This window comes from Alexandromys fortis, unplaced genomic scaffold, assembly GCF_014885135.2.
Source record: "Alexandromys fortis isolate MF-2015 unplaced genomic scaffold, M_Fortis_MF-2015_v1.1 scaffold_47, whole genome shotgun sequence".
Taxonomy (NCBI): Eukaryota; Metazoa; Chordata; class Mammalia; order Rodentia; family Cricetidae; genus Alexandromys; species Alexandromys fortis.
Window position 1 is genome coordinate 11,396,620 of NW_026067957.1, and position 11,346 is coordinate 11,407,965.

Here is an 11,346-nt window from a genome sequence, read left to right on the forward strand (position 1 = left end):
TGATCTAGTTAGCTAACAAAGGCCCCAGACTCAAATGCCATAATATTAAGGGGCTAGGACTTTGACACATGAAAACTGAGAAAATAAAGAAACTCAGTTTGTGCACTGATCAAAAATCATTTCTAGTCAACTCAGTAAATGATATGGGGAAATGGGGAAGCTGGTAGCAAAGTCTGATTCAAGAACTCTTGGAGTTCCATAGAATCCTACATAATCTACAAATGGTCTCTACATTATGCAAGACAGCCATCTGTGGTTGTCTTGGGATTTCTATTGCTGTGACAAAATACCATGATCATAAGCAACATGGAGAGGAAAGAGTTTATTTAAGATTAGAAATCTCACGTCACAGTCCATAACAAAAGAAGTCACGGTAGGAACTCAAGAACTGAAGTGGACATGAAGGAGTGCTGCTTACTGGCTTACTCAGCTTGCTTTCTTATAGCACCTAGGACAAACTGCCTAGGAGGGGCACTGCCTGCAGTGGGCTGGGCCTCCCCCATCAATCATCAGTCCAGAAAATGCGCCAGAGGGTTGCACACAGGTCAAGCTATTGGGAGCATTTTCTCAGTTGAGTTTCTCTCTTCCCAAATGATTCTAGCTTGTGTTAAGTTAACATTAAAAATAGCCAGTACAGTGACAATTTACATGAGCAACTGTTTTCCTTGGGAACAATAGATGTGAAGAATTACTTTGAAAGGTACTTTTCTGAATTAGGAAGAGATGGCAATAAATTCTTTGGCTTCATACAGATGGACTGAGAGGCCACTCTCTGAACTTCATCATGCCACCCAAAGATAACAAGAAGAAAGATGCCAGAAAGTCGGCCAAAAAAGACAGAGACCCAGTAAATTAGTCTGGTGGCAAGGCCAAAAAGAAGAAGTGGTCCAAAGGTAAAGTTTGGGACAAGCTCAACAATCTAGTCCTGTTTGGCAAGGCTACATATGGCAAACTCTGTAAGGAAGTTCCTAACTATAAACTTATTACTCCAGCCATGGTCTCTGAGAAACTGAAGATTTGTGGTTCCTTGGCCAGGGCAGCTCTTCAGGAGCTCCTTAGTAAAGGGCTTATCAAGCTGGTTTCAAAGCACAGAGCCCAAGTAATTTACACCAGAAACACAAAGGGTGGAGATGCCCCAGCTGCTGGTGAAGATGCATGACCAGGTTCAATCAGCTGTACATTTGGAAAAATAAAACTTTATTAAACAGATGGACTGAGAATTCAACTACTTTCTAAACATGTTCTTAAACAGTTATTTCCATGACATCCTAGATTTTTTAACTACAAATGACATGAGGCTTAATGAGTCCTATATTCCATGAAAAAAAAAAAAAAAAGAGTTCACAGTCCATTATAACATAGGGTGTGATTTCCACTGGAATGGTTTTTGTTCATCAATTATTTCCACAGCTACTAATCCTCCCAAAATAAGGATTGTTCATAGCATTTTTAGATTTTATTTTGGCAGATTAACAAACCTCAAAGGAAAAGCAGCTAAAGCAGAAGTTTTTTTTTTCTTTTCCTCTTTCCCCTTTGTCTCAGAGAAGTCAGACTGGATGAACACATGGGGATGTTTAACATGGTGGACTGTGCTTATTGATCATCTATGTGAAATTATCCCCATAAGTAAATAGATAGCAATGATGTTGACTATCAGACATGTGTGGCCATCCCACAATGTCTTCTGACACATGCTTCCTTTGTAAGATAACCTTAGTCTCCTGCACTTGTCCGCTTGGGCTGAGAAAGCATAGCCCTTGCCTAGCATGTGCAAGGGTTTGACTTTACCCTCTGCACTAAATAAAAATAAACAAAAATAGTGCACTGGCCTTCATTCCTGTATCACAATATCCCCGACTCAATCACAAGGCTTAGACTCACTAATGCTAGGTTTCCCTGACTGATTCTACAAAGTTATTAAAGAGCAAAAGTGTGTGCATGTGCTATGGACAGCAAGGAAAAAACTGACAAGTATTTTCACTTCTCTAAATTATATGATACATGTTTGATTCTATAAAGGTTTATAATAACACCTGCAGAACAGTGTTCCAACGTTTTATGCCTTGATCTCGCATGAGCCTGCCTTCTGTTTCAGGAGAATAGAACTAATCTATTACCATTAAATTCTTTGGCTGGTCACTTCTCAACTGACAGTTCTCTGGCTCACCAGGGACTGAGAAAGAACACTGTGAAAATAATGTGTAAGCAAAGCAATTAAGCGTGAATCACTGTCATAACAAACCGGACTTCTTAAGGAACAGGACAGGAAAGATGTTTGACAAAAGTTGACTTCTTTAACAATTTGGTTTCTCAGAGCTCAGAAAACCAGTTGTAATTTATCTTAAAACACTTTCAGATAGTCATCTCATCCACCTAAGACTTGCATCCTTTACACTTTTATACTACAAACTAATTATTTCATCCCTGAAATGCTCTTCTCGTCTCTTCCACTAGACAGTATCTGGGACTGCATTCGATGTAGCCTCTCCCATGGCATCTTAGTAAAACATGTGACTATAATTAACTCTTCATCATATGTTTCTTTTTTCTAGCTCTAAGGCTTGGGTTGTATTCATATTCATGCATCTAACATATAGTATAGTGACTAACTCGGATATATTAGATGTCCAAAGGATATATGTGAATGTAAATGATTCATAATGAGTACAGACATCTCTTAAAAATTTCAGCTCCATCTCCCTAGAGTGCACTGCAAATATTAGCCATCTTAAAATTTGATATTCATTATTATTATTATTAAAAGAGCCATGCTCCAAGCAAGGATGAAAGAAAGAAATATTTCCCCTTTGCTCTTAGCCAGACAGGTTACACCCTTGTCCTTCTAGAGTGAGCAAAAATCAAATGTATTATCATTAAAGCCTATTTAATTCTCTTGGTATTAAGGTTATTTGACTATAGTTATCGGTTTGTGCTTCTAATAAAGAAGAGAAAATATACAAAGGCATCTGTCTTAATAAAACCACGATCTAAACAATTCTAAGTTTTACATTTCTTCCATGATGATTATATATTCAAGGGGTCAACATTGAAACAGATTTTATGTCCCTGAACAACTCTAGAAAATGTGATGAAACCAAGGAATTCTGAACCTTTTTCAGTGTATAACATATCACTAAAATGCTTAATTTTAACAAATATACTCTTCACATTGCAATTGATAGTGACTTTCTTTGAAAATAATTTAAGGCTCTGTTTTTATTTGTAATGGAACCTTATATCTGTAACTTATTAAAGAGCAGGGGTGTGTGTGTGTGTGTGTGTGTGTGCGCGCGCGCGCGCGCGTGTGCGCTCGCGCGGTATGGATAGCAAGGGAAAAAACTGACAAGTATTTTCACTTATCTGAATTATATAACCCATATTTGATGAGTAAGACAGTCATGAAGAAGCAACAATAGATTGAGCCAAAAACTTTGGAATCAAAGAAGTTTTTAACCAGACACATATTACTAACTTAGTGGACTTTTCTGACAACTTAAAGCAATCTGATTTTCTTTCTTTTCTGTGTTTGCTCATCTAGAAAACGGGGCCATTATAATATCCCCCATAAAAGATCAAGATCTGCAGGTCCAATACAACAATCCAAAACTAACCTAGAAAAGGGAAAGCTGGACAGACAATACTTCTAGGAATCACTGAGACAAAATGACCACATGCGTGGGTATAAGAATCTATCCCACCTAAGGCAAAACTGTGGTCACTGGTTGATAGGAAGTAAGTAGCTCCTTCTGACTTTTTCTTCACTGATGAAACAGAGAGATTTGCAATGCATACAAAGCAGCTGAAACTTCCAATCAAGAACAAAGTCCTCAGAATTGGGTGTGATACTGCCTGCCTCATACCCAAGAGGCTAAAACAAGAAGACTGCAGAAGTTTCAAGTCAGTCTGGGTTACAAAGTGAATTCCAGTATAGTTAAAGGTATATAAGAGAACTTTCTTCAAAAATTAAAACAAACACCAAAAAAAAATCTCAAATGTTAAGAACATTTTCTGTTCTTGCAAATGACCTGGATTCAGGTCCCAGCACCAAAATCGCATAGCTCATAATCACCTGTAACTTCAGTTCCAAGGATGACATCTTCTTCTGTCCTCTGTGGGTACATGAAACTTGCATGGTGCACATAAAAACTTATAGGCACTCATATACATATAAAAATGCATATTTAAAAAATTAACCCACAATGACATGAACTGTTGTTAAAGAGGCATTGCGTCATTCTCACACTCAGAATTTTACTTCTACTCTACCCCACTCTCTCTGCTCGTGAAGAATATTGAACACATTTCAACATCTCTCACCTATAACAGGATCTTCACGGATGTGCGGATGACCTGACGACACTGCGTGCATGGGAGTCTTACAAGTGGAGCAAGGGCTGAAAAGATAAAGCCATGTGAAAACAGCTCTCATGTGATTTCCAGTGTCAAATTATTTTCATTTCTACGTCTTCTTGAATGGGCAGCATCAGAAATAGGTCTGTTTACGAACTGGTGGAAGAAAATCAAAAGGGGAAGACGAGTCATCTCTTTCCTGGTGAGCAGACTCCACAGTCACCCAAAAAATCCACTCACTATATGCATGGAAAAGTATTCCTCAGAATTCCCTACACCCTGAAGCTCAGACTTGGGAATGAGAATTCCAGAGTTGTTTTCTAGCAAGAGCCAGGCCTTATGCTTGTTCCCTAACATATGTATAGCCACAAACACACACATACATACACACACACACACACACACACACACACACACACACACACCACCTTGGGATTGGAGATAAGATTGACAGCCCCTTTGTGCAGAACACTATAATTGTCCACAGGAATGTTTGATAAGAGTTAGCTTCCAAGGCATAGGCAAGCAAACATGAAGACAACATGACTTTTCAGACGTGGTCTCTTGCCGAGCCTGGAGCACATGGAAGGGCTACAGTGGCTAGTCAGTTAGCCGCCTCTGAGAATGGGGAGTACGTGCATGGCTGCTAGGGATTGCACTCAGTTCCTCATGCTTGCTCAGCGAGCACCTGACCAACGAGCCATTTCCCCAGCCCTGTTCATTATTCCTTAAATCAATAGTCTGGTTAGTGTTCTGGAACACAGCTGGAGTGGCCAGTGACTTGGGAGGCTGTGAGCCCTTGAACAGGAGAAGCTGCATCTACATTCTTTTCAAGCATCTTAAAAATTATTTTGGAAGCAATGAAAAATAATAAATAAATAAAACCCTCAAGATCACAAACTGCAACTTTAATTCTATTTTAAATATTTGCACATACTTTCTCTTCATTTAAAATTTTCTCTTTCTAGGAGAAATTCAATTTCATATTTTGATGAATATATATATTCATCATATATATATATATAGTGTGTTTGTGTGTGTGTGTGTGGTGTGTGTGTAACATACTGGTTTTTGAGACAGGATTTCTCTGTGTAAAAGCCCTGGCTGTCCTGGAACTCACTTTGTAGACCAGGCTGGCCACAAACTCACAGAGATTCACCTGCCTCTACCTCCCAAGTGTTGGAATTAAAGGTGGGCACCACAACTGCCCTGTGAGTCTATATATTTTTTAAGTGGAGCAATTATAAGAATTTAAGACTTCAGTGTATTTAAAGCAAGACACATTTTTACTCACTTTGGCAAACTATACTCACAATGCAGGGAATAAGCCTGGGTTTAGCACTGGACTTGGAGTAAAATTTGACATTGAGACAATCTTTTGCCTTTTTGCCTCTCATAGACTCACTCCCCACAAATCAGGTAGAGATTTGCCTAATATCTGGGGTTCCTCTTCAGTAATCTTGCCATGTCAGTCCTGGATAACATAGGGATGAAGACATCAATCTGTATTGTTTTACAAGTTTGAAATCGATGAACATTGCTCACAGGGAGAGGGAAAGACCATTCTGAAAAACAGTTTATACTGCCCAGTGGAAGTGTGTCTTCCATTTGGAACAGGGCCTGTGGATACCAGCCCTGGCTTCACAGTGACCTGTGAATAGCAGTCCTAACTTTGTGATTTCTTGGTATCTCTGGGCTTCTGATGTCTAATCAGCTTAGTGGGGAATTTGGTTTCTTTCCCCTGCATTAGTCCTGTGATTTTTACCATGTCAGTAAGTGTAATCACTGTGCAATTTGTTTATGTTACATTTGATTTTATTTGATATTTGTTTTAAATAATCTTTTAAAAAAATTAACCTAAATATGTTTTAAAAGTCAATTTTATAACACTACCACTAAAGTGTCCCCTAAAAAGAATTTTTTAATTTACAAAAACCATACAATATTATTAAACTCAAGCTCTATGTGGCTTTTTGCTGAAAACGCTAAGCCTGAGGCTCTTCTTCAATTTCTTAAAAAAGGAAGATAAAAGTGTTAGAAAACTCTTTGTTAGCACCAGACTGAGACTTTCTTCTTGACATAATTAGAAGTTTTAAAAGCTGAAAAGAAGATAGTTTATAAACTGTGACATTTACTGCTTGTATGCTTTCTAGAATGATCTACGCTCCCTGGTGTGCCTCCTTCACCCTGCCCAAGGTCTCTCTCGATGTAAGTCTGCTTCCCCACAGACATTCTGTTTTCAGAAACACAAAGAAAAAAGCTCTATTTATTGTCTGGTGCTTCAAAATATAGAAACACAAACGTCTTGCAGCAAGAGCCACCTCCTTGGCATCCTCCTCAAGACTTCCTGAGACCCGAACAGGTAATAAGGAAGTGTGAATACGAGCAGGAGTAAGAACCAAACTGGTCGCCCTGACTCAGCTCCCATGATGACCTTTATTTAAAAATCACATCAAAAACAATGTCCTTACATGAGTTGAAAAAATTTTCCTCGAAGCTGAAGGCTAAGGCTGGATGGACTCACTCTGACAAGGCACAGCCAGGTTCAGCTCCCAGAACCACCGTCTGAAGCGCCAGCTCCAAGGGCCCTGATGCCTTCTGACCTCTTGAGCCACCATTCATGCATATGGTAAACATACATACATGCACATAAAACAGTCATATTTATAAAAACAAATAAATCTTTTAAAAAAAAACTGAAATGGAAGCCGGGTGGTGGTGGCACACGCCTTTAATCCCAGCACTTGGGAGGCAGAGGCAGGCGGATCTCTGTGAGTTCGAGATCAGCCTGGTCTATAGAGCTAGTTCCAGGACAGGCTCCAAAACCACAGAGAAACCCTGTCTCAAAAAACCAAAAAAAAAAAAAAAAAAAAAACTGAAATGGAAAACCTTTCTATAGTACCAGTCAGCTATTTTTCCTACAATTTGAAAAACTATATAAACTTTAGGTCCAAAGCTTTTCTTTTTCCTTCCTGCAGAGCTATGAGAGTTTCAGAAATGACTAAATTTTAGAATTTTTTTCATATTCCAACATGAATTAAAAGTACAATTAAAGCTGATTTACATAGAAAAGAGCAAAGAAAATTAGTGGGGAATTTTTTCTCTGAACGTCCACTATAATGTATTTGAGTATAAGTATGTGTATGATGCATGTACGTGTATGTGTGGAGGAATACACACACGCATGAACCCCAAAAGATTTCAGATGTCCTTCTCTGTCTTTCTCGATCTGACTGGACCTGGGGCTTGACTGGTGGTGAGCAGGAACTAATGATCCCCACCCTCCCACAGTGCTGGGGTTACAGGCACACGTTGTACATGTATATGCAGCAAACTCTCATCCTCCTCACCAGAACTCCAGATAAATCTACCCTTTTGACTAAGAGTTAGAACCTTCCAGGAGACTAAAGCTGCTGTTAAATGTTTTAGAATCTCATTTCTAAGAAGGTGCTAGCTCATCTTTACCAAACATAGTCTCAAGACAGCTTTTGCTTCTGGGAGACAGAACTTTTATTTGGAGCTGCTGCTGCTCCTCTCTCCTGCTTTAGTCTACTTAATTCCTTCATTATTGTATATTTGGTATAACAAACAAAGATCAGGTCCAGGAGCTGCACTGTACATACAGGTTCCAAGTGTAAGATAGCATTTTGTGTCATGATGTTTTGGAGTCCAGTGGTCTGTGAATTAGGAGCCTGGAATTCCAAGTCCAGCTCATCACTAACTGGCAGCGATTTCCAGTGCCCTGTTCAAAAAGAAAAAGATGGGGAAAGATCCATAGAGCTGCTTGACCTGGCATGTTCAGATTCTACTTCTTACAGTGTGAGGCTGATGTCTAAGAGGTAAAAATAGAATTTAATGATTTCACAGTAGCAAACTAGTCAGCCAAGGTTTGTTTGTTTGTTTGCTTGTTTTAGTCACCAGGTAGTGGTGTCATGCATTTTCTGTGAATTAATAATGGACCCACAATTAGATATATATTGTGTTTCTAATCTTCTAGCTAGCATCTTGACTCTGCTACTTGGTAACTTTGAGAAAACTAGAGAATGGCAGAAATAGATCTAACCATTATGCAGTTGCTTTTCAAACAGATGCATTAATATTTTATTGATTGCAATTCATTTTAATTGTAGTGTTGCGAAAGTTCCAAAGAGATAAATATCTCTCTTTATTTGAAGACCCCAGAGAACAATAGTTTTGAAACATTTATTACAGAATAAATACAGACTACTTGCCAACAATTTTGTATACATATGTCTGAGAGTGACTAGGCTAATAAAGGTCTTTGAATAAAATCAATAACTTACATCAGGCTTCAAAGGAAGGCTTTGATTGCACACTCATTCAAAAATATTTCTAAACTTGAAAACTGGCTGAGAAAAATTTTTACTTTTTCATAACAGCTCTACCCAACAGCCTAAAATACTAGTTTTTCCAGACTCTTGTCATTACTCTTGGTTGTGAAGTAGGGGTTGGTGGTGAGATTCCTGCCTAAGATATATATTGGTGGTGGGAGATAGAAAGACCAAGCTGGAACTGATCTTCAAAACTTCTTTCTAGTGATTAACCTTTATACTGATGGAAAATGTGAAGCGGCCTAGGGAAAAGTGTCGTCTGTGGTCTTACCACACTATGGAAACTGCATGCTACAGAACTGACCTGCTAGGCAAGATGTGTCCCCTTGTGCAGTAATAGGATGACTATTACAGATGTGACCGATTGCTTTCTGATTGGATAGGAGACCCACTCCACAGGAAGGAATTCCATGTTTGGAGTTGAACTAGGTTAAAAGTCCATGACTATAGAGGTTCTGGTCTCAAGGGTAGCAGGCAATATTTCTGTTTTCTTCCTAAATGGAAACAATCTTCTAAGTATCTATATTTACACCCTTTGATTAATGTTGTTTTTGCTTTTGGTCAGAGAAGCTTCAGATAACAGTGATTGAGTTAATGCAGCAGCTCATCATTGATCAAAGGGCTGAGAATAAATGACTATTGGGTGCTCAAACATAAATAGGGAATGTGTGTGTGTGTGTGTGTGTGTGTGTATCTGATGTGGGAGTGATTTCTTATTAATAAAGAAACTGCCTAGGCCCATTTGATAGGCCAATCCTTAGGTGGGTGGAGTAAACAGAACAGAATTCTGGGAGAAAGAAGCTGAGTCAGAGAGTCGCCATGGTTCTCCCACTCCAGACAGACGCAGGTTAAGATCCTCCCTGGTAAGCCACCTCGTGGGCTACACAGAATATTAGAAATGGGTTAGATCGATATGTAAGAGCTAGCCAATAAGAAACTGGAATTTATGGGCCAGGCAGTGTTTAAAAAAATACAGTTTCCGTGTAATTATTTCGGGGCATAACCTAGCCATGCGGGCAGCCAGGTGCCGGGGACGCAGCCCCGCCGCTCCTATTTCAACATGTATCCTCTTCCATGGCTCAAGGAGAGAATGTAAGAGCCAGAAGATCAGAAATAACACCTATAAGTTACTGTCTTACAGCATCTGTGATTTCCATCAAAAGATCTACACAAGACTGGATCAGATAATGCTCCATCATGGGAGTTAGAGTGCTCTTCAAAAGGACCTGAGTTAGCATCCACATTGGGAGACTCATGACAGATCCAATGCTTCTTCAAGCACCTGCACACATAAGGCATATTCTCTCTCTCTCTCTCTCTCTCTCTCTCTCTCTCTCTCTCTCTCTCTCTCTCTCTCTCTCTCTCTCTCTCTCTCTCTCTCTCTCACACACACACACACACACACACATGCACATAAATAAACAAACCTTAAAGAGAAAAAGCAAAATTTTATTGGTGGATGGTGGGGGATCTTGAGGCCCCACCCTTTCCTGAGAAGCTATTGACAGTTAATGATTGCTGAGGGAGGGAGAATCATTTTCTTCAGTGCTAAAGTCACTGGTAAGCTGCCTCTGTTCTTATAAATAGCTCTCCACTCATGCTCTTGCCAACAACTCTAATTAAATTTAGCGAGTCATGATAACACAAAAGACATGAAAGGAGGAAGGACCTTTGGGGTTCAGTGATAGAGGGAAAGGATTGAAAGAAGATATTGGGGGTGATGAAATTATCAATAAAATTAACAATATTTTTAAAGATTGTTAGTATGAACTTCTTAACTTTAAATTTGAGCCACAAAATGACCTTCTGCAAGTGCTGAGTTTTAAGATGTATTGTAATATTGTATCCTCCAAAAGCAGTAGTCTGACTTTGAGAAATGCCCCAGGCAACAGTGACTTTGGTCAGCTGATATTGGTAGAGATTCTTTCATTTGACATAAGTCACTGGTGGACTTTCACAGGAGTTTAGCTCAGCTGTTGTTAAGGGCACAAGAAAAAAATTGTTAATTTGGTCAGCATTTAGTAAAGCAAAGTCCTACAGGATGTTGGCTATATAGTAATCTTATGCTTCTCTCATCAAATTAATGTTATAATGAAATTCACTAGGAATGTCCTGTTGGTTCAGGTGTTAAACCATATCCCAAGGGTCAAATTCTACTCACTTCTTCTGGGAAAAAAAGGCAAAGTGGGATTTGACAATAGAATCATGAGGAGCTTCATTGACAGTGGGAGCCATGTGAAGGTGTTCCATTGACAGTAGGAACCATGAGAAGGTGTTCCATTGACAGTAGGAACCATGAGGTGTTCTGATGTGGGAGTGTCATATATCAATCTGTTGATTTCATTGGTTAAGTTATAATAAACCAACTGCTTGGCCTCAGCTTGGAACATAGATGGGAGGAGTAAACAGAATAGAATTCTGGGCGGAAGAGGAAGTGAGGTCAGACTCTGCTCTGCTCCCGGAGAGACTCGACAGCTCTGCTCTGGAGCAGAGACGCCATGCTTGCCATGCTACACTCTCCCAGGATGGACGAAGGCTAGAATCTTCCCGGTAAGCGCACCTTGGGGTGCTTACACACATCATTAGAAATGGGTTAGTCCAGGTGCGAGAATTAGCCTGTAAGGGCTAGAGTTCATGGGCCAAG

At 39.5% G+C, this 11,346-nt stretch overlaps 1 pseudogene; it reads left to right on the top strand.

Moving 5' to 3' along the window:
- Nucleotides 1–784: 784 nt before the first annotated feature.
- Nucleotides 785–1,159, top strand: LOC126507721 (40S ribosomal protein S25-like; annotated as a pseudogene).
- Nucleotides 1,160–11,346: the final 10,187 nt, after the last annotated feature.